This window comes from Pseudopipra pipra, chromosome 1 (genome assembly GCF_036250125.1).
Source record: "Pseudopipra pipra isolate bDixPip1 chromosome 1, bDixPip1.hap1, whole genome shotgun sequence".
NCBI classification, from domain to species: domain Eukaryota; kingdom Metazoa; phylum Chordata; class Aves; order Passeriformes; family Pipridae; genus Pseudopipra; species Pseudopipra pipra.
The window spans coordinates 94,230,404-94,255,000 of NC_087549.1; the positions used below are offsets into that span (position 1 = coordinate 94,230,404).

Below are 24,597 nucleotides of genomic sequence, written 5' to 3' on the forward strand. Positions count from 1 at the left end.
CTGTAATGTCTACAATGTGCTGACCTCAAGACCCACCACATAACAAAATATTGAATTCATGTTACTCTGACACCTCTAAACCAAGATGTTACCAGTAAGGTTGTGAAAGAAAGCTTAAAAAAACCAACCAACAACAGAAAGAATAAAAAGCTTTTGCTAACAAGAATGACCCAGACAGGTGTATTTACATATGGATATTGATATTATCACATTGGAAGGAACATGCATATCCTTTTTTAGTTACCACTACTGGCTTAGGTAGTGAAATTGTGCTCATATTCCTTTTTTGGAAGACAGTGCACAGGTCAATCTGTAATTGACACCAGTGTGAATCTTTGCCAGTGTCTTCACAGAGATGTCAGGCTGATAACGTGTCATAAAAAATACCTTCTTTCCTGTCTGACTTTGGAGGACCATGTCATCTTCCAGACCATGCCACCTTGAGTGCCACTTGACAGTGGGCCAGAAATCTTCTGATGTGGCTGCAAAGCCCATTTTTGCTAGTTCATGATAGTCTTGACTTTGTCTAATGGTAAAGCAGCTGAAGGATGGCTACTAGAGAACTGCTGATTTACAGATGTAGTTTTATGCTATTTCTTAAGAAGCAAGTACTACCTCAAAGAGGCACACCACCTTTGTTACATTGTACAGCTAATGGACATAGTAATTTCTGCACTGGAAAGTTAATTTCTATGAGAGGTGGGACACAGCTGCTTTACCATGGCTGTATACCGTTTGTGATGGCCCTGTACCCATTGCAGCTGTCAGAATGCCCAACTGCATTGGATCTGTTCTTGAGACAAGTATTACTGAAGGGAACTCTTCCTTTAGTGCAGTCATGGAGGATATCATTCCATCTTTGCCTTTCGTTGTGGGGTCCTGGTACACAACCTGTGCAATTTGCTCTAGGTGAAGCTGCTTTAGCAGTGGTTTAAACTAGATGATCTCCAGAGGTCCAATCATTTAGTGATCATGTGATTCTGTGATACATGCTGTCTACCAGTCCCTCAAAGTAAACTTCAGCAGCATGATAATAGCCATCTCCCCTGCCATCATTGTGTCCCATTTGCATGTGGCCTGCTAAGTATTAATTCAAGTTGTTCTTCAACTGTATGATCAGCTCCTGGTGAGCTTAGGCAGTTCAAAGTTCAAGATGCTTTCAAGATTGCTTTCATAATAGATAATGTCCACTAACGACCTGTGACACCACAAGCCTGGGAGGAGGATGACAAAATATCCATTGTGAATGCACCTAAGAAAGCAGTTACTCTGGAAGCCTGTCCTGCAGATCAGCTCTGAAATAATGTGTGCTATTAGCTAGCATGTTTACACATACGTATGCATCTGTAAATACAGATTCCTCTATTCATAATAAGTGACTGTGATTCCATTTGCCTTTGCCTTACCTTAGATAAAAATAATAAATCATCCTTTCTCCAGGGCTTGATTGAATCTCACTGTCAGATTTACCTGCATAAACCACCAAACATCTTACATTCTCTTAAAATCCCTAACTGATGGCTGGATTTTTTTTTTTTAATTTTTAATATAGCAACCAACTGACTGAGTACATATGAGAGAGGGAAGTAGAAGCTAATGTGGATCTGCCATTTCACTGTTTGGCTGTCATAGTGCTTAGACATGAGAACTGAGACCCCGGAGGTTCCTTGTGCCTGCTGCAGCAAACACTAAAGGATGAGGAAGAAAGAAAGGAAGCAAAGATGGAATAATAAATTAGACTAGGGGAAGAAACAAAAAGAAAGAGAAATAAAAGAGAGGGAGAGAGGGGACGGAGAAAAGACGGCAAAGGACAATGTGAGGTCAAGTTGTTATACAAAACAAAACACAGACTTATGGTGTAAAGCCTGTGAACAAAGGGTCTGAATTAAATTTTCCAGACCTATTTAATTTTTCATTGTTTTAAATACTGGAAATTTGAAATCCCAGTGCTTGGTGTTTAACCTTACTTTTCCTTTAATGCAATCTTTGCAGTAAGTGTACCATATAAACTCAGTGTTAGCCATTAAAAGTCTTGTCGCGATCCTGAACTGAACTTTTCTGATCCTCTGGTTCAGATAGTTCAAGATGTTGGTCTATATGACTGTTGCTTAATTAATTATAAAAGGAGAAGGAGCACGTTGATTAATAATCTCTGGAGAGCTGAAATGCAGACTAAGCCTTCAGTGGCTTGCTCCATCTTTTGGCTAAGAGAATGTAGGTTTTTAATCAAAAACAATGAATTATAAAAGCATGTATGTTCTTTTCACTTCCTACGGATAGCAGAAAACAATTTATCACATTGCACAAATAATATTATCTCAGAAGGTATAATAATAATACATGTAAGGGAACTAAACTTTTATCATTAAAAAATCTATTTTTTTCCTCTGAAAATAAATCTTTTCAGCATTTATCTTTAAGCAGTTGTCTATTGTACAGTCACAACGTTCAATTTCATTGAAATTACCTCTTAAATTGAATCATAAATGTGGGAGAAATCTGTAACATAATAGGCAAGTTAGGTGTTATTCTGAATGATCTGGATATTCAGTTCCCATCTTTGCTGACTGTTTTTCTTGCTAAAAAGGAAACAGAGCTCCCATATAAATGCACTCCGCTTACAAAAGGTTCTGAGCACCAGGTGTTCCCATGGTCACCTAAATACTTTCTGTTCAGGACAACTCTGGAAATTTAATCTATGTTTTGTGACCCCAACATCATCAAGAAATACCACAATTGCCTCTGGTTTTTGAGTCTTAGGTAGTCAAATCAAGGAACACTCATGAACACATTACAGAGTAATTTACAGATCCTCACAATTTTCCTCAATATTGTGCAAATCTCTCCAGTATTAGAGCCATCTTCAAACCCAAAGTTTTCCTTTGTAATTTCCAAAGTAAATTCAGTGAGCACAGAGACCTATGCTTGGAGACACATAACATTACTCCTCCTTTGGGAGCTTCTGCTATTTGATTAGAAAGTTCTGGCGGATGGATTTTAGCCACTGTATCATATGTGCTCACTCTCTTATGTTTCCTGCATACCTCTTCGTGCCCACTGCTGGAGACAGGGTACTGAACTACATGACTCTCTGATTGAACCCACTATGGCTATTGACATTTTTCTAAGTATCCATAGATAATGATTAATTACAACCATTAATCAGAATTCAATTATTAACATGATAACTAAATAAAATGCCATATCTAAAAATTCTTTATTGTTTTCACATTATGCCTTAAAAAGTTAACTACAAAACTCTGCCTTATCTGTAGCATGTCCCTTGTTGCTAACATAATTGCCCACTGTTCAGGTAGCCTTCTATATTTGCCACTATGCTTGCAAGTGGTACTCCCATCCTCAAAGTGGTACATAAAGGAAAATCTGGGTGCACAGCTCTGTTTTCTCCATGTGCCATCCTTATAAATCCCTTTTATCAGCTAAGCTAAGACTAAACATGCAAAAGATATTGTAAAAGGTGCAAAATATATTTGTAAATAAATTAATTTTATTTTGGGTATAGGTGCAGCTGAGGTCTGCAATAGGTTCATCTCCCTGGAATTAAAGATACAGCAAGGAGTGAATAATTCACACCAAGCTAAATTTTTCAGCCTGAATGGTGCCATTGAAGAGGTGGGGCAGAGGACAAACTGCAGTTGGAAAAATATTTTTCCTGTTTCTTGAATGTTGAATTTCAGTCTAGTCTCTTAAACTTAATTTCTACACACATACATGCAGAAATCTAAACCCCAGAAATAAAAAATTATGCCAATGTACACACATCAAAACTTAGTGGACCTAGAGAACTACTCTATGCCAAGACAACATAGAAAGACAGGGAAAGCATGCCTATCAAAAAATGATAACTTTCATTTAGATTAGGAAGCTGCTATGAAGAAATACTGTATCATTTGAAATGTACACCAAGTTGACTCTTCTACTGTTTTACCAAAGAAGGCTGTTTTGACTAAGGCTTCAGTCTGGTTGGACAAACCAACTTGGAAGAAAATGGTTGTGACATGACACCTCCTCACTGCCAGCTCATTCTCCTGATTTTTGTCCCACTGCTCTCTTACAGCAGGATGCATCGGTGTTGGAGTCTAATCTTTGACAATGTCTCAGTTGCAGGCATCTATCCTTTGACAAGTGGGTTTTAGAAAACCATTGTTTTAGGTAATGTTTCCAGTAATCCTGGACATTAACTCCCAAGCTTGTCTGACTTTTCTGTGCTTGATGAAGGCATAATTTCAACCTCTATTTCTTTGTTAGGTATAAAATGGTACCTATCTGAAGCGTAGGATGAGATGGGGGAAGAGAGAGGCCAGTAGGATGCCCACTGCCTCTCACATGTTACAAAGTATAGATCATCACAAGAACAATTAAGAAGGCTTAAATATGCTCCAGAGCATATCTTAACCTCCATTTTAAATTCAGCCTTCTCCACTGCCTGGGGAATGGCTGACGGAAAGCCAGGAGGTGGAAGTTATGTGAAAGTCAAGAAGTTTTTTTCCTCCCTGTTATAGAAGTCAGAAGCTGTGTGCAGTTGTTATTGTTCCTTTGTGCTGAGTTTCACCTCCTGTTTTCTCACACCCCAGGGATTGCCTTAACAGCCTTTTGTGAAAAAGAGTCTTTAGAGCAAGCATCTACCCTCCAGCCAAATGCTGTAAAGGAAATTCACCCTCCTGAGGTGCTGCTCCCACATCCTCTGACTAGTGGATTTGCTGGTATAGTTAGCCAGGTGAAGTGGGTGAAGGACCAACATTGGGAAAACTGTTTGGGTTTTTTGTGCGGTACCAGATCTGGGATGACAGATCTCTGTCTGGGATGAATGTCATTACCCTACATATTTTTAGAACACTCCCTTGCCTTTCTTTAAAGTGGAGCGCATCCAATTTTGGATCAGATTGGCATGAGGGAAAAAAAGACACACTTTTTATTATAAATAAAAATATAGCTCCTTTATATTTTCTTCAAGTTTAGTGTAGGCCCAGAATTCTGCTTACCCTTAACCCTTGCATCCACAGTGGAGAATAGAAACTGGTTTCTCCAAGTAGGAACTTGTTTTCTCTAAGGAAAAGAGGTGAAGCTAGAGCTTAATGCCACTGTTTAGCAAGGCAAACAGTACCAAGAATTCAGATGTGCTTCCCAGACTGGAAAACAGCAGCTGACATTTTAGTATTAAAGCAGTACCTCAAAATTAAAGTGTTGCTCTTATATAGCTGCTCTGCACAAAATCTGGCTTAATGTTGACGTGTTTTGCGGCTGAGCAAGATCTCATATATGGAGATGGAATTCCTTCTGCTCAGAGCTCATTGTAGACTTGAGGCTTATGTTATTTCATTTGTAGACATATTGGCTCCAGGCCTGCTCACCAGCATGGTAAAATGCCCAAAGTTTTCAGCAGGAGCAGAATTAGACCAATTGTAAGAGCTAGACAGTTAAAAGCAAAATAACCCACCCTCTTCCCCCCTCCCCCAAAAAACGTTGTAGCACATAGCAGGCAAAGTGTCAATAAAAACCACTAAACAATGATTAGTTTTCCACATAAACATTTCATCGCATCCTTTCTCAACACCAATCATTGTGACAGTCCATGACAATATAAACGATGACATGTCTGAGGTACTCTAATCCATCCAGCCTGTGTTGCTGTACTTGTTTAGAAAAAAAAAAACCCTCCATAAAACCTCTAACCAAAACAAAACTCCACTATCCCACATATGTTACCAATGCTTTCTAAAAACAGCCACTCAGCAAGCTAAGATCCATACCATGACTTCAAATTAAACGATATGTTCATTTATAAAATGAAAAACTTCTGGGACGAATGAGTCTTGGAGATGAAAATATTGATTTCCAGCATGATTTTCTATGGGGGAAACCTCGGAATGATCTGTATGCCCATTACACAAGTTGCTGGACACTTATGATAGTGTACCGCGAATGCTGGCTTCTTCATAAAGGTCCTCTGTTTTGCAAAGAAGGGCTCAGTATGTGGACTGATGGCTTGACTTTTTCTGTTTTGACATTAGTTGAAAATAAGCTACGACATAATCAGTCTCAGAAACTTTGTGGGCATTGTGCGGAAAATCTCTGGCATACCTATCTGCAGTTCACAGCTTTCACCAAGGTCCAGACTAACCCTGCCCGTGAGAGGAGATTGTGGAAAGTAACCGAACAAAATCTCACTCAGCTCAAAGACAAAACTTTAATTATATTTAGTTCTTTAATAAATAGGAATAATGAAACCAATGTGTAATTACAAGGAGAGTAAATCAACAAACAAATTTTTAAATGGTATACTACCTTGGTCTCCACAGCTCTCCACTAAATCATGCATACTTCAGGGTCCATAATGAGGGAGGAACATTTCTACTTCTGCCACTTTGACTTCCATGAAATTTAAACTGGGGCCAGACCCATGAAGCAAATTGTCCTGGTTGGGGGGAGAAGATGTTAAGAGAAGGTAGGTCAGACAATGTGAATGGTGGGAGTACGCAGTGCATGGATGCCCTGAGGAGGTTGACTCCTTTTCATTACTCTTCTTCCGAGCACTCTTCATATCTCCATGATAGGACGTATTCCCACCATGCCATCACTTCCCTCAACCCAACTCATAACACAGGGCAAGCTCTGAAAATATAAACAAAGTGTCAGAGAACAAAAGTAGAAGGATATTGAGGCCAAGTAGCCTGAGCAGATCTGGGCTGGACTTCATGGGGTGGTGCTACAGCAGCATCACAGACACTGAGATGGCACTGATACATGGGGTTGGCCTCACTTGGTATTGCATACCATTAGATTCATAATACAGCAGAGCTATGAAAATAACACACACCTAGAATGAAGGATAGAGCAAAAGCCCACTGCAGCATAAGCAGAAGAACAAACACTTTCACTTTCTAATCTACCTTGCATCTTACAAAGGTTTGAGGCACTTTGGGGCCATTTTAGCAGTGATAATAAGTTCCATTTTCATGACAACTCTTCATAGCACAATGTGATATACTTACAGAATATTATCTGTATTGTTCTAACAAAAGGGAATTGCATATTTCATTGCAATATGCTACAAAAGTGGGAAGGTGGTGCAAAATATCATTACCTGCATATTTTTGACTTCTAACAAGCTACTTATTAGGATGACAAATGCTGTGGGATGCAAATGTCCTTGTAGTACAACCTCTAAATGTTGGACTTTTTTCTTGCTTAACTGAAACCTTCGACTGCCTCTGAATTTCCTTTGCCTCAGGGCTGCTCTAATTTCTAACTGGCTGCTCATGACCTCAGAGACCTGTTCTTCTTGTTGAGTTTTGCTGGAGACAGCACATCCACACCCTGCATGTTAGACTGAGAGCTTGGTTGGCTTAAGAACTAAAACATGACAGACCTGTAATGTACACAGATTACTCAAACTTGATTTTAAAAAAAAAAAGGTAATAATGCTTCTATACAACAAAGATAAAACGCTGAGCATTGGTGAAAAGCACACACTTTGCTGCAACCCTCAGGCTGAAAAGATAGGCAGGGAGCATGAGAAGCACAGCTAGTGCTGAGATCCAGTCCTCCATGAGTTGTTTACATGCTGACCGAGGCTAAAGTGTGGTGGTAGGAAACAGGTTTGTTTTTTAAAATCTGAACGTGCTCTGGTGGCAAGCATGCCTGACCCTTCCACGGGGTGAAGTTTCCTCACTCTCCACCACGTGAGTCCAGGTTCACCCGGGGACCGCGGCTGACTCACCGTCTGGGAATCTAGAGTAGGCATGGCCTTTGTAAAAAAGCGATGCTAAAAACTTGCTGTGCAAGATAAACAAGGAAAACATGCTCCTTGGCACACAGGCAGGTCAGATGTTGACTATTGTGTTCTGCTGGAGTTAATCATCACTGGCCAGGCTCCCCTTTGTGGCGGGAGGTGAGCTGTGGCCGTTCACTCGGCACTAAGGAAGCAGGTGCAGCAACAGCTCATTGTTACAATAGTGTTTTGATAATTGGGAAACTTGATATATTTTTTTCTCCCTGCCTTGGCGAATCAGGGGCAAAGCTGGGCAGTGATGGTGCAGGTGGCACAGCTGGAGGAGGGGAGGGCAGTGCTAGTATGAGTGGCCACCTCACCTAGGGACATGAAGTTTTTTCTTGCACCTGTGTTTTTCCTTACTGCTTTGGAGGTTGACCTTGATCCCTGTTGGAGGAACAGGCCCTCTGCCCAGCCTGGTCACGTCTGCCAGCTTGGGGTCACCACCACAGTCATTAGCCCTTACTCTAATTACAAGTTCACCATCTGGGGCATATCCTGCAGGTTACCTTAAGGAGACAGTCAGACAGAGTGTCTCACAGGCTGCCTGGGCAGTAAGCTAGCCACAGGGCAGGCTCTCTGAGCCCCCTGCTTCCAGAGGTTGTGTACATCCCAGCATGCTGGCATTGGGCAACTTTACCTGGGGGACACATTTCTTACTTCATTTCTTCTCCTTCTCACCCTCCATTCCTCAGTCCTTTTACATAATGAAGTTAACTACAGTCTGCTTAATAGACCTCACCTTATTGACAGCTTTTTGCAGCACTGGTTGTGCGAGGGAACTTGTCAACAGGAAATCTTCCACCACTCTTGATCCCAGTTTGCAGGGGCTGAAGGTGAAGATAATTTGATAGCTTCTTTTTGGCTTACCTGAAACAGGCATATTTGCATTTCATCCTCATTTCTAAGGGGCAGATGGGTGTGTTCTGTTAATTCTTGCTACTTTGGCTAACCTAGCTGGCAGTGGGTTAGGGAAGTCACAGGAGACTGAACTTGTCACATAGGGATGAGTGGACAGGACCAAGATACATGTTAGGGACAGTGGTAACCAATTCTGATCCTCTTCTGTGGATGTAGGAAGGGTTTCATTTCCCAAAACTCCTCTTTCACACTGCTCTGGAATAGCAATGTTTTAAGGAGGAAAACAGAACACAAGAACAAGATGACTTTCTAGTCTTTTATGGATTTTTAGCTCTTATCTAAATAATTTGCTGCTAAGTCTTTTTGTCCTTGCTTCCTTGCCAAGATAATGCTCTGCGTGTGTGTGTGTGTGTACACACACACGTACATATTTATATTAAAGGGATTTCTGGAAAACTTAGCATGTGAAATTAGAGGGAAAAAGTATATATTAGCTTCAAAAGCTTTTGGGATCGGGATTGTAAAAGTATTTGATTTGGAGGGGTAAGTTCTTCAGGCAACTCTCCTCATAGCATAGCCTCCTCATAGCCTCAAGAAAAGGCAAAAAAAGGAAAACATTAGTGGACCCAAATCTTCTACATAAGTCTTTAATCTCTGGGACTGTACAAAAGTAGGGGATAGCCCACTGCCCTTATAAGTAAGAAAAAAAATGGCCAGGATGACAGTGGAAAGTGATAAGATTAATACACAACTATGATCTGAGCATCATTGTTCAAGAGTGACTGGTAATGTAGTACCAAAAGGAGTGGTGCTGTAGGATTTTTCTGTTGCCTCTTTAACAGAAGAATATGTGGAACTTTTTCTGCTTAATTTCTTGCTGTACTGAATCAGATACCTGTGATTCTCTGAGTCAGTCTGGACTCTCAGCTCTTTTATGAGAATTCACCTAACTCCAAGTTCCTCAGAAACCTTTAGGTGGTCCCTGAAGTGACCTCCTTCCGATGTCCTATCTGTTAGTAATTCAAATAGCCTTATCAAGGACTTGGAAATCAAGGCAAAAGCATGTCACATGAAACACTAAACCCCGCTATGCCTAATAGCATTGCAAGTTGCAAAGTTAAAGTGTCACAGCATTGTAAGGAGCTCTACAACAATTTGTCTGCTAATGTAAAAGAAGGGAAGGAAAAAAGATATTTAATTCAGTTAAAATATTTTTTCCATTTGTTATTGATTAACACATTTCAGGCATGTGATTTCTGTAGATACAACAAATGCTAGATGCTATACAAAAACCCACTTGCCTTGTAGGTTCTTCTGTCATTTTGAATATGGAGTCACCTAGAAGACCCAGAGTTGGAATAAAATCCTCACTGTAAAAGAGACAGCAAAACTGTGGGGCATAGAAGCGTAGAATATAACAGCATTTCACGTGGTTAAATGCAGTTAGATTTTCTGTTAGATGCAAATTCTCAGGACCACCAAGTGCCAGCATCTTCAGTCAATTTAGCAGCCCTACGGATGCTTAAATTCCTTCAGGATCTGGCCCTTTGCAATCAATTCTTTTCTGCCTTTTTGTAGTTGTTGTTGTTATTGTTGTTGGTTTGGTTTGGTTTTTTTCAGTGTGAAGGTCATTAGCTTCATTTTTCTTCTCTCGGCCCATGCTGATTAAGTGTCTACATTTGGATAGATTCAAAAATCTCAGGTGAGACTTGTTCACTGAAATAAGTTCAACTAACTTTTTGTTTTCAATGCACAGCCATTTAAGCAATTGGAAATAAAATAGCAAAGTCAATAAAAAATTTGCTGAACATTGGTGATTAGGATTACTAGACAGGCTATTTAAAGTAAAATTTGTTTGAGGGTAGAGAAGACTGAAAAATCTAATCCTTTAGATTTTCCTTTTTAGCTAAAAATAAAAGTTTGAGGCTGGTGAGATAGAATTTGTGTTTAAAGATACCTGTTAACCTTAAAAGAGATTTCCTCTACTTTCCTGCTCTTTTTTCATGTCATCTTACAGCCTGGACTAAGGGAAGTAGACTACCTGTTGTTGTAATGGAGTCAAGCAATTGTTCTGTCCTTTTTCATTGACAGAAATCACACAATCTTCTAAAGGAAATTATTTTCATATATTTTGAAAAAGAAACATCTGAAGAAGCTGAGCATATAACATAGAAGGGAGTAGGGTGTAAATGCAGATCTGATGAAGTTCTAGGAGATTTAGCAGAGGCAGATCCACAAAAAAACTGGCAGAGAAAATATTTATCCAAGGAACAAAATCAGGACTTCATTCTCTGTAAGAATTCAAAGTGTTTCAGATGCAAGTTTTCCGTTTCAGTCATTTTCAGTTTAAAATCAGCTGGGTTGGAAAGGACCTCTGAGATCATCAAGTTCAACCCTTGATCCACTACCACCATGGTTACTAGACCATGGCACTAAGTGCCACATCCAGTCTCATCTTAAAAACCTCCAAGGACAGAGAATCCACCACTTCCTTGGTCAGCCCGTTCCAATGCCTGATTACCCTCTCTGTAAAGAATTTCTTCATAATATCCAACCTTAACCTCCCCTGGCAGAGCTTTTAAAAATTGTCCTTTGGATTGTGTTGTTCTGCTTTTCCCGTATCATTACAAAGACTGTCATTTTCTAAACGACTTCAGATGCTGTACTGGTGCTGTTACGTTATAGATTTTTTTTTTTTTATTATGTATATGTATTTTGGTTTACAGCATATTAACTGAACACTCAAAAAAGCTAGTAGTAGGAATACTTCACATCAGCTTTCCAAAACAAAGAGCTGACAATAGCAAGAAAAAAACCACATTGACAAACCATCCATGAATTCCTTTATACACCTTAGCAAGGAAAACAAATATTTAAACTCAAGATCAAGTCCTGAGACAAAGACAGGATGTAAATTCCTTCTTGATGCTTGTTTCCGATGAGCTCTATCAGATTGCTGTTAATGGCATTTCCTTCTGAAAAGATATGGGAGAGTTGTGCTGTTACCTAGGATACTTCAGTTTAAAGTGGTACTGACCAAAGCTGTTATGGTGCAAATTATGAAGTATTTGTCTGGGTGAAATTTAGTGTAAATTAAAACCTAAATTCTTGGCCCATGCTTGTTCTTCATCAGTTTGCTCATGGAAATTAGAATAGTTATTTAACTTTAAATATGTATTCAGAGACATAGATTTTCTCACATCCTTCCTGAGGCAGTCCAAGTTATTTGAACTGGACTATTCCAGGCAATTCATCTGCTTCTTAAGGACTAGAAAATCTGTGCCCCCATGAACTTAGCTAAAAAATTAGAAAGTTTACTTTAAAAAAATGTCCTGCTTTGTCTTTCTGCTCCTGACATTTATTTTTTCTGCCTCATCAAATTTGGCTAGAGTCATTCACCAAATTCAGTGTAGAGTATTCACTTTTCTGACAATTCAACTATTTTGAACACCCTCTCCTCCAAAAAAATTTTACCAGTCACCAAAATGGAAGAGAAATGCATACTTCCACTTGTGAATAAACACATTTGAGTGGAGCACATAGTATCTCCTAATTTCTCAAACTGGGTGTGTGAGTCCTGAAGCAGACATTGAAGGACAGAGAGAGAGCATCCATCTGTGCTGCAGAGAGTACAATCCTACTGTATTACTGTCTCCCAAACATAAAAAGTTTGGGCTAAAGGTTAATTTAGAGCTTTGTGTCATCTTATTTCGTTAGCAAGTGACTACATCATGCTATAGAACCCACCATGATAGTTTTAATTCTCTCTGTTATGAAGTCTTCTTATGGAGCTGTTTTTTGGGCTGTATGATGACACGTGATAGTGGCATTCTGCTGGGGGATTGCTTGTAGAACTCCAGATACAGAATTTTTTTTCATGCTTTTTGCTACTTCAGCTCCACAGTGCATTGCACAGAAAACTCATCTTTTCTAACAAATATAATACAACTGTGGCTATAGGGAAAGAATATGCCAAGAATGTAGACATAAATTAAATGTTAATCACATAGAAATTATTACAATTTGATATTATACAAAAGGAACCCATCTCCCTTGAAATTAAGTCAAAATTATTTAAAATCTCAATATGTAATCAAAATCAAAACAACTTTATAAAATGATATTTTAATTTAAATTGCTTAAATGGAATACTTTAGTGTATTCAACTGGCAGACAGACATAGTCCCAGTACTTGTATAATAAGCTACTTCAGTTAGACAGCAATTAACTTTTTAAATGCAATAAGCATTACAAATTGTCAATTGCTTTCTGAGAAAAAGTGTCTAGAGAGGAGATCAGGTACTTCCAACTAAGTGTAAGAAAAATGTAATAGTATTAACTAATCCTGGAAGATTGTCTATATTCAAAGCCAATGCTTTTAAATTTTAGTGATAGACTATTGCTCCTTGTAATTTTTATAATGGTATTTAAATTCTAAGATGAATTGTGGCTAAATTTTGCATATAGTTTAGGCTGAATAAGTTTTCCACAAACTGCTATATGAATAGATAATTGGCTCCTTTTGATTTATAATCCAAAAGGGAACCAAAAGCAAAGGCAATTAAAAAGAAAAAAAAACCTCACGGAGCTGTTGAACAGGCCTTTTTAGAAGCAGCTTGAGAAGATTAGGAAAATGCCATCAACCTTCAGGGACATTATGTTCCTAAATATCTTTCTATCCTTTGAAGATCTCAGCTTTGGTACTCTTTTGGACTAGAACATGTTGCAAATGGGAGAACAGAGAGAGACTTCTGGTAGAGGAACTTCTCACAGGACTGAGATAAAGGACTTTTAAAGCTAACAGAGATTACGGCAAACTTCACTAGGTTACTTCCCTGACAGCTGCAGAGCCTCTTTTGTTTCTGCAGTCACAGTGCCTGGGAATGGGTTACATTACATGAATTTAAACCTCTGTGCTATGCCTATTTTGCAGGACTGTTGGTCTGAGTCCTCACTGATAGCTGCTAGTGTGTGAAAGGGGACAGTCCATTATCAAAAAATAATGCCAAAGCAGCTATTAGGTGCTTGTGGGTAAAAACAGAAAGAGTGTAACTGTGTAGGATTTGTATCCTTAGAAAACCAAAGGAAAACTGAAGTGTACTGATTAATGTGAACAGTTCCAAAATATAGGTATTTTGTTCTATGATGACTTATGGGTCTCTGTCAACATTGAGATGTGAAGGTCATCATCCAAGAGGTTGACTTCCCTCCTCAGCACCTGCTTGGTTGCTCAAAGTCTTTACCTTCTCCACCTTGCAATTAGCCTTATGGCACACTGAAGCTGGCTGCCTGGAGAAAGCACTATTTATCTAAATATTCGTTAATCTGATAAGCAATGGAATAAGTGTTCTCATTTGCATAACACCATTGAAATGGCAAACTGAAAGCATTTTACATACAGAAGCATTTTTCATATAGAAAGATTGGGAAAGAGTACTTGGTCAGGGAATTATAACAAACATACTAGAAACAGAAAATTATCAAGGAGAGCCTGCGAAGTAAAGGGAGCAGGGGGATGCTGCAATCAGGCTGGAGGTGTAGCCAAGAGAAGGGATGTGAAGGTGGAACCAGAATGAGAGCAGGCTGGCATTCTGTCAGTAGTGCAAGCTATGCTGAAGGGCAGAGTGTTGCGTAAGTACGATATACAATAAGGAAAAAACTTATACTGAAAGAGGGCAGATGAAAAGAGAAAAGTTCCAACCTCCCAGATTCACATGGCTTGCCAATAGTTGTCTGTAAAAGTGTGTGAAACAAGCATGGCTAAGGGTTTGTTTCAGTCCAGTAACTTAAAGTAGAGTATCAACCATTTTGCTCCCTTCTTTCTTGGTATATCTTGAATACTTTTGCAAGCCCCTAAATAGACTTCAAACAAAACACTGGATCGTTAACATATTTTTGGAGCAAACATTTCTCCTAGAAACAGGGGAAAAAGGTCAGTGCTGCCCACGGAAGTTAAAAAAACCCCCAAAACTGATAGGAAAACGTGTTTTGTTTTTTTTTTTTTTAAATATATGTTTACTTCTTTGCACATAATGTTTTATACACAATAGGTCACAATAAAAACTCAGATAAAGGCAGGCTAATCTCATCAGTTTCTTTTATCAAATTCTTCAAAATCTCACAAGGAGAACATTAATTTGATGAAATAATGAAAGAAGAAGAGAGGGAAAAAAACAAAAAGAAATAGTTATATCTGAATGTGTACCATTTTAAGTATTAATTTTGTTTTTTTTTCAGGAGAGAAATATCTATTTTATGATTAAATGAGGAAACAATTGGGTAATTTGTCCTATGAAAACATAATTTTCATATTTTCAGGAAGAAAGGACATCTGTATGCCAAAAAGCTAAAAATGGGTTTATTGTCTACTGTAAGTAACTTTCTAAAACATGTAGCTGTTCTTTTTTTTCAAATACCATTTCAACTTACATAGAATTTCAATTATATACATAAATGAAGTGAGGTGAAGATACAGAATCACAGAATCATTGAGATTGGAAAAGAACTCCAAGATCATCGAGGCCAACCTTTGACTGATCACCACCTTGTCAACTAGATCATGGCAGTAAGCGACACATTCAGTAGTTTCTTGAACACCTCCAGGAATGATGACTCCATCACCTCCCTGGGCAGTCAATTCCAGTGTTTAACAACCCCTTCTGTGAAGAAACTCTTCCTGATGTTCCACATGAACCTTCCCTGGTGCACCTTAAGGCTGTATCCTCTAGTTGCTTGGGAGATGAGACTGATCCCCACCTCCCTACAATCTCCTTTCAGGTAGTTGTAGAAAGTGATAAGGTCCCCTCTGTGCCTCCTTTTCTCCAGGCTAAACAATCTCCAGCTCCCTCAGCTGTGCCTCATATGACTTACTCTCTAGACTCTTCACCAGCTTTGTCACCCTTCTCTGAACACACTCCAGCACCTCAATGTAGTGAGAGGCCCAAAACTGGACAGAGGAGTCAAGATGCAGCCTCTCCAGTTCTAAGCACAGAGAGGCAATCACTTCCCTGGTCCTGCTGGCCATACTATTTCTGACACAGGCCAGGATCCCACTGGCCTTCTTGACCACCTGGGTACACTGCTGGCCCATGTTCAGCGGCCGACCAGTACTCCCAGGTCTTCTTCCACTGGACCACTTTCCAGCCACTCTTACACCAACCTGTGGAGCTGCTGGGGTTTTTTGTGACCGAAGTGCAGGACCCAGCACATGGGCTTGTTGAATCTCATACTGCTGGTCTCGGCCCATCCAGCCAGCCTGTGCAGCTCTGCAGAGCCTTCCTACCCTCCAGCAGATCAACACTCCCACCAAACTTAGTGCCGTCTGTGAACTGTCTGAGGGTACACTCAATATCCTCATCCAGATCATCAATAAGGATATAGAACAGTACTGGCCCCAAAACTGAGTCCTGAGGAATCCCACTAGTGACCATCCACTAAGTAGATGTGGCACCATTCCCCACCACTCTCTGGCCCTGCCATCCAGCCACTTTTTAACCCAGCAAAGAGTGCACCTGTCGAATGTGAGTATGCTCATTCATACGGAGGTAAAAAAGAAGAAAATATTTCCATTCAAAAAATTGTGAAGGGGGACTTCCCTGTGGTGTCACTGGGAAGTGCCTGAGAAGTAGAAATGAACATCAGCTGATTTCCCACTTACCTGAGCAACATTTGTGTCCAAATAACCTTTTGGGGCACAATTTTAAGGTGTAGTTGGGTGATGTTTTTTGGAAAAAGTGATAGCAAAACAATTATATATGTATCAATTCTTAGTAATTTCAGGATAAATTGTCTTTCTAGTGGGTCCTGATGTGACTTACTCTTAATGAAATGGTTTTACATTATACCTGCCTTCTAAACTACACATTGCTCAAGTACAGCATTTCTGAATTCTTGCCGAATACTGTTCAAAGCAATAGTGCTTTGGGAATGAAAAGGGAGGTGTTTTTAGCACATGTTTAGGGCTCACAAATGTAAGCACACAGAGTTCCTTGAGAAAGGATTTGGCTGCTATTTTTTTTTTGAGATACCCACCCCTAAATCGTATCTTCTATTTACTCCCAAATGATGACAAAACCTCCCCATTGTGGGGTTCTTGTTTGTTGTTTTTTCCAATTAAAAAGTTGTCTTATAAAAAGAGAGGGAAAAACCCCTGCCCAGAAAACAAAAATCCTCCTTTAATGCAGAACTATCCTGTTCTTCAAAGTTTCATTGCACAGAGCATTACATTATGCCATCAGTAGTCTTGCTGACAATAGCACGACCTCATTCTTTTTGATGACTGTAATTCAACTTCTTGCTCAAAACAGTCCTTGACAACACTTACCACCACAGTAAGACAAGAAAAGAAGCATTAAAAAACTCTTTCAACAAATCTTGTTGATTCTACTCTTCTTTATCTTCACCTGCAGAAAAGCTGCCTGGTGGTATGGAGCAGACAGACGTTTCGGTTTGTTTCATGATCACTAATCCTTTCCAAGTGAGTCCTCAGTATCCTTTCAGCTTCTAATTAGAATACTGCAGTAATAGATGGGGAGCTGCAGTAATTTTTATAAATATGCTGAGTAAAAAAGTGAGATGGTAGGAAATGCAGACAAACTGAAACCCTGCCTACTGAAAAAAAATTCTCCTGCTTGCTCGCCTTCTTTTTTTTCAGCATACAGAGATTCAATCAGATGAGCTGCTTAGATAAAGGTCAAATTGAACTCTTTCCCACCCTTTTTCATTTTTTCAAGGCCAAATATTTTATTGGCTCTAGTACACTGAAAAGAGAGGGAGAAAAAGGGACAATATAACCTGAGTAAACTAAAGGTTATCCTTCTTATTTTTAAATAACTGTGAAACTTTTTCGGCACTTTTGGTTTTACTTTTTTTTCAGTAAATTCACATATTTCAATTGTGTCTGAACTTACACTGTTTATGTGACAGAGGCAGTCAGGACTGATTCGACTTTGGAGAAGGGTAAGACAAATTTTGCACTGATTTACACACCTTACAATTCCACTGAAATGCATATATGTGCATATCTGCAGAACACAGTCCAGTCAATCACTACATGCTTTTTTGAACAAATACATGCATGCACACATTTTTAGTCCTTTGAAGGCTTTTCTTTCAAGGCCTCACTTAATTTCAAGTTACAGCAAGTAACTTTCAGTATATTTATCATCAATCCACCCCAGTCTGCATAAAATGTGCAGGGTCAATAGCACCAGCAGAGTAAGTCTACCTAGGTGATGGAGATGAAAGGTCAGGAAGGGAATGTTATTCCTGATAAATGAAATCTGCCGCTGCTCCTCCAATTTCTCTGCAAAAAGCTGTGTGTCTTTCAGAGTGGTGTGTTCAGATTGGTATAGTTATAGGCCACCTGCTCTTTAAATGATAAGGAGAAATAAATAAATTTAATACTGACAGCTCGTTAATCCATTACCTGGCAGCCACCACGCTGAGGCCTGATCACAATTTACAAAAATTCATGTATACTTGCCTGAAGCCTTATTTAGTAATATTTGTGCAATCTATGAATGAACCCAACCTAGAGTCATATATAATAATCATAATGGGATTAACTGGAAGATATTAGATTTCACCTTCTCACAACCCAAGGAAAGGTTTTTCCCATTATTCTTTCCAACATGGTAACTAATATTAAATTTAATGCATGGCAAAAAAGTAATAATTTTTTCTTCTTCTAGGAACTGAAACATATAATCTGGTCCAAATGGACAATCCTTTGATATTTATGGATTACACTTAATTACAAGCACTAGAATTAGTGGTGAGAGCTAAACTTTTTTCTCCCCATCCATTTTTTAATATTGTTTGTATTGTTAACTACAAAGTGGTTTATAAACAGATAACATTTTTCTACATGCACCTGCAGTTATTTTACATTCATCAGCAAAACTTTTCTGGCTATATCCTAAGTCATTACTGCATGGGACCTGCACACTTAAGTCATGTGAAAAAAGAGTACGTATTACTCAGCCTGAGGAAGATCCCTGATTTTAATCAAATCACTACATACACCAGATTCTCAAAGATAATTGACTGGAGAGTGCAGACTTTCTAGGGAGCAAAGTTGCTTTATTGGTCCTTCCAGCTGGTGGTCACAGCCCAGATCTGACCAGTAAGCCATGCATCCATTAGGATAGTGCACGGTTAATGAGCCTCTTCCTGGGACCTGCCTGTTTGGGCACAGTGCTGTACAGAGGTTGGCCATAAGAGATGATGATCAGTCTCCGACTCTGACCTGCAACCTGGTGTCCCTGGAGCAGAGGAACAGAGGAAGAATAATGTCACTGCTTGCATTCCTGGTAGTGGACGCACGGCTTGTTTCTGCAGGTGTTTGGTGAGTCTACCAGTCACCTCTTGTAGAGCCAGGAAGGATGCCCATTCCTGTTGACTACATGTTTTGTTTCTGGGTAAGTGCTCGTCTCTCTCTACCCTTTCTACAGAAGCACCAGTTATGGAACATGAAGGAACCAGTTGACAAAAACACAGAGAATCGTAGAATTGTTTAGGTTGGAAAAGATCTGTAGGTTCATTAAGTCCAACCATTAACCCAACACCGCTAAGTCCACCACTAACACATGCCCCCAAACACCATGTCTCTATGTCTTTTAAATGTCTCCAGCGATAGTGATTCAACCACTTCCTTGGGCAGCCTGTTCCAGTGCTTGGCAACCCTGCTGATGAAGACATTTTTCTTAATGTCCAATTTAAACCTCCCCTGGGACAACTTGAGGCTATTTCCTCTTGTGCTATCATTTGTTTCTTGGGAGAAGAGACCAGCTCCCTCCTAAATACATCCTCCTTTCAGGTAGTCAAAAGGAGTGATGAGGCTCTCTCTTGAGCCTCCTTTTCTCCAGGCTAAATACCCTCAGTTCCTGCAGCTGCTCCTCATAGGATGTGTGCTCCAGACCCTTCACCAGCTCCGCTACCCTCGAGAAGCTATGTCTGAGCCATCCAGAGCCACTGTGTTCATTGCAGAGGGTTCTGGCTCTCACGACACTGAAGTACCTGCCCCAGGGAACTGCCAGTACCTTTGAATTTCAAACATGTGGCACGTTGCATTGCTTCTCTGGATCACATGCTTCTACCTATCCATAATATTTTATATCTTAAAAGAAAGTCAGAAAGATAGGTCACATATAATGGAACTAAATAAATTTGTTTTGGAGGCTGTATGATGAAATCACATCTTTTAGATAAATACTTTTAAAACACACTAACTTCAGTACAAATCATGAAAAATTGAGCCCTTTCAGGTCGTAAAATGAATACAAATAAACAGTTTGTTGTTTTGCTTTTTTCTCTCCATACATGAATAATCTAAAATGTCCTTCTGATTGAAAGTGTGAGTCACAAAGACTTTCTACTGCTGCGAACAGCATCAAGAACAGGTCAGATTGACTTCATGTGATTCAGTGTTGTTAGGGGTTTTAAAAGCAAAAAAAAAGGTACAATTACCTGATGCCTGGAGCTCATTTTGCATTGCTAAGTTGTTATGTCTCTGTTTCTTCTGCTTACACCTGCTGTGTGAGAATAACAATGTTGTTTCATGAGTATTTATGTGCAAAGTGCCTTTAAAACTCTCTCTGCTCTTCTTCTCAGTGCCAAAACTGAGTTAAACATTTACCTTTTTACAAATCATGGAAACAAGGAATCAACCCCCTGCCTCTCCCTCCACCACATGACAGTCCTTATGAGAGAGCACAGAACTTCATCAGCCAAAGATTACTTAGAAAAATGGCCATATAATAGCCAAGGAGACATGCAACCTACATTTTACTTTGGTCATGTACCAGCAGCAGGCATCTGCCTTCTGGGGCCAACGGGAGTTCTGGCATTGTGTGGGCAGCAAGCAGGGAAATAAAAGTTTGTAGTGTGTAACCAATAACTGCTGATGGCACAGTAGTTTGGCACCAGTAAAATCCCCCTTGAAAGTGAATTTTACTTGTGCCTGCTTTTCTCTCATCCTTTCATTGGACTGTGTGCTAACTGACAAAAGACGGAAATCAGAACAAAGGGAAAAAGCAGAAGAATCTGCTTTTCCTTCCATCTTATTGCATGAAAGAATGAACCTGACTGTATATAAGGAGTAGTCCATGGATGACAGGGGGGAGGGCATGTTGGACTCCAAGAGATACTCTAACTCTGTGGGGCATCCCTCTTTCTAACTTCCCAGTTAATAATTAACTATTCCTGTTGGGCTTCAACCTTTCTTTACCTAACTTGGTCTGTCTTTCCTTAGCAGGCAGTAGCAATGGTTTTAATAGATGCTGGGACTAGAAATGCAATATTCAGTAATTTTATAGAATATATAATTTTATCTCATTGGCCAAGGGGCAGGATAGCACAGCTTCCAGGAGCAAAGGACACATGAAATGTCACTGGTGGATTTTGTGATGAAGGAAATGACTAAGAAGCATTCTCAGAGTGGACCCCATGTGAGGTGTGTACCAGGCACTCCTGATAAGACATCTTCCAATCCCCACAGCAGACATTTTAAAACCTGCTATTTTAGCACTTAACTTCAGCTAAAAAGTACAAGCATGTGATTTTCATTTGAAAATATTCCTTGAGATGAACAAATGAAGAATAAAGTAAAACAAATTATTAACTTGCATGGAGGCCTCACTGACATTGCCTTTTTTTTCTACTGGAATGTTCATGTCAATCCGTTGTTTTCTTTTCAGCTTCACACAGTCCCATTAGGTAATGTGGTGTAAACAAAAAGAATAAATTTCAGCACCAAGGGCTTTTTCTGTGATTATCCAAATCCTATTAACAATGCCTAAGGAACAGGTTTACTATTGGGTTTTACTGCTGTAATATATATGTGCATGCTTGGGGCATACATTTGAAATTCTCCAATCTGTATTAGCTCCTGTATTACTCAAGGTACAACTAGATGAAAGAGATTAGGCTCAGTAGCTGTTTAAAATTCAGCAGCCTATCTGTCTACAGCATGTCTCCAGGTATTTGCCAATACTGCATTGAATAACTGACCATTAACAGTATTTTCTCACAATATTACTCTTTTGATACTGTCCAAACACACATGACATAAGATTTTGGGGAGCTGAAATATGATTTTAACCATACAATCCACTTGAGCAGCTATAGCACAAAAACATAAGACCAGTCTAAATTACATGCTGCCTTAATTTCACTGATGTTATATTCTGTCAGTAAAATGGGACTCAAAAATAACTGAGGCTGTCTCTAGCTTATCTGGGTTTTTTTCAGTTTATTCCTGACACTACTATCTTCTGTTGTGCTGATGAGCTCAGAGAGTCACTCTCTAAGGATATCTCTGAGGAGCTGGGGCAGTCATCATCTTGTTAATTACACTTCTCTTCATTTTCTCCCCTTTTGTTACATTGCCATTCATAGAAGGGCTCAAGCAGAGAGGGTAAAAGTTCAAGAGAAAGGAAGCACTGCCGGGAAAGAAGATGTCACAATAGCCCGAGTGTATGGAAAAAAAATAGGGAGGGAGTAGTTCATAACAGGGTCTCTGTTCCCGTGAAATCCATGCAGAAAGCTGTTTAGCAGTTCAGCATGCTATACACACCTGGAATAATGTATACAGCATGAGTATACATATATATGTGTATTTTATATGGGTATTTTCTAGCCTCATTTATATTCTGGCTTTGGCATTGTTTGATAGCAAAGCGCATGATGGAGACTAGAGGAAAAAGAAAAATTTACATTGCTTTCCAGTCTGAATAATTGACTTGCAGCTGTTTTTGTAGGACCTCTATGGGAGTATTAGAAGAAAATGTAGATGCAGTAGAAGAGCTGATTTTAGTTTAGTTTCCATAAGATGTTGTATATTCACTGTAGAAGTGCTGGGTACTTGAGATGAATTCTTAATGATATAAAAGTTGGTTTTTTTTGTTTTCCCACTTAACTATTTGAAATTACTGTTACATAGCTCAGAATTGTCAATAGTATAGCTACGCAGGCACAAAGCTGGAGTTCCTCAGTGTTGTTCCACATCCAAGCAAATAACTACAGCAGTTGAGGATTGCACTATCTGAGCTGTGTGCATAGAAAAAAAGTGTAGTGTGTCCTATATTGTGCTGTAAAAAATTGTACCTAGGATCAGTACAGAAGCAAGTCAAGTGCTTGAGGTAAAAATGGTATTTTAAAATTTGACATTCGTCAAAATGTTTCTGTCAATTAGACTCATGAGCCATGCCTGACATTTCTAAAATCGCTGTTAAAATCACAGTTGTGCTGACATCAAAGATGAATCTGCTCCAACTCCAGTGGGGCCAAGATTTCATTTCTTGATGTCAGCATCTTTGAATATCTACATCTCAAACTCAGTTGTGTGAGTTATCACAGCAGTTCCAGTGCATTTTCAAGTGTTGGATCTGAAGGTTGCTCTGTCCTGAGGTAAATCAGTATGTCTGCCATCTCTAGAAAAATAGCAAAAGCCTCTGAAACCTTTAAACATCATTGTGGATATGTCCTGTGCTGTCACACTAATGTTTCTCCTTACTTTGAGAATGACAGCAGAGCAGTAAGGAACTCAACACAGGGAAGTGAAAGTGCATATATATATTCCTTGTGCAACACTCGAAAGACTGAAGGCATTCATTGTGGATGACAGTTGTGTTATTTCATATAACTCATAACCAAATTGTCTGTATCTGTAATACATCATGTTTGTACTTGTAGTTCAACCTAAGTGCTTTAGGCTTTTTTCCACATTTTCTAATTAAAAAGACATTTTCAAGGATTCAACAGTGCTGAGTACAGGGGGAAGATCACTAAGGTTGTGGCCACCATAGTCCTGCTGACCACACTGTTTCAGATACAGGCCAGGATGCCATTGGCCTTCTTGGCCACCTGGGCACACTGCTGGCTCATGTTCAGCTGTCGACCAGCATCCCCAGGTCTTTTTCTGCCAGGCAGCTTTCCAGCCACTCTGTCCCAAGTCTGTAGCACTGTCTGGGGTTGTTGTGAACCAACTGTAGCACCTGGCACTTTGCCTTTTAGAACCTGATACCACTGGCCTCAGCCAATTGATCCAGCCTGTCCAGATCCCTCTGTAGAGCCTTCCTACCCTCCAGCAGATCAAGACTCCCACCCAGTCAGTTTGGTGGTGTCTGCAAACTGACAGAGGGTGCCCTCGTTCCCTTTGTCCAGATCATTGATAAAGGTATTAAATAGGATTGGCCCAAGTACTGAGCCCTGTGGAACACCACCTGTGACCAGCCACCAGCAGGATGTAACTCCTTTTACCACCACTCTCTGGGTGGCCAGTTTCTCCAGGAGAATGCTGTGGGAAATGGTGACCAACGCTTTACTAAAGTCCAAATAGACAATATTCACAGCCTCATCTGCTAAGCAAGTCACCTTGTCATAGAAGGAGATCAGGTTACTGAACCTAAAACCACCTTTTTTGATGGAATACAAGATAAATATCGACTATAATAAATATGATAGCTACACTTATAAACTGGAAAATGACATACATAACTTCTATGTGATGTAGCGATAAGTACAATATCCAGCACTTCCCCCCCCAAAAATGTAAGAAACATTTGATATCCCTTTTTTTTTTTAGCTTCTGTCCTATCTTGTAGATACGGTTTTGTACCTCTTTTTCTTCATCCAATAAATCCATTTACAGTTGTAGTAACCTGTATTATTGTATAGTAATAATAGTCTTGCTGACATTCAGACCTGACTTAGTGGAGAGTCAACAACGGCCCAGCATTTTAAACTGAGTAAGAAAAGGGAATGTTGAAAAGAAAAGCAACATTTCCTTTGAAAATCAAGTGATGTTGAACTGAGAGTATTACTCAGAGTACTGTCAATGGCCTTCTAGACAATATGGGAAGACTCCACATGAGACACTGTGTACAATTGTCATGCTCCGTAATGATGGAAGAAGTACTAAGATAAAAAAGGAACAGATGCAA

The 24,597-nt window shown here is 39.5% G+C and overlaps 1 long non-coding RNA gene across 4 annotated transcripts in view; it reads right to left on the bottom strand.

Annotated features, from left to right (window-relative positions):
* The window catches only part of LOC135419439 (uncharacterized), a 33,599-nt gene extending 13,312 nt beyond the window's left edge, over positions 1 to 20,287 (bottom strand). The window contains exons 1-3 of one of the 4 annotated variants that reach the window (XR_010432994.1): positions 20,123 to 20,287; positions 8,535 to 8,662; positions 6,307 to 6,633 (exon numbers count right to left, since the gene is read on the bottom strand). This is a non-coding gene — a long non-coding RNA (uncharacterized LOC135419439). The remainder of the gene's footprint in view (positions 1 to 6,306; positions 6,634 to 8,534; positions 8,663 to 20,122) is intronic. The other 3 variants (XR_010432995.1, XR_010432992.1, XR_010432996.1) reach the window with 3 other exon arrangements.
* Positions 20,288 to 24,597: the final 4,310 nt, after the last annotated feature.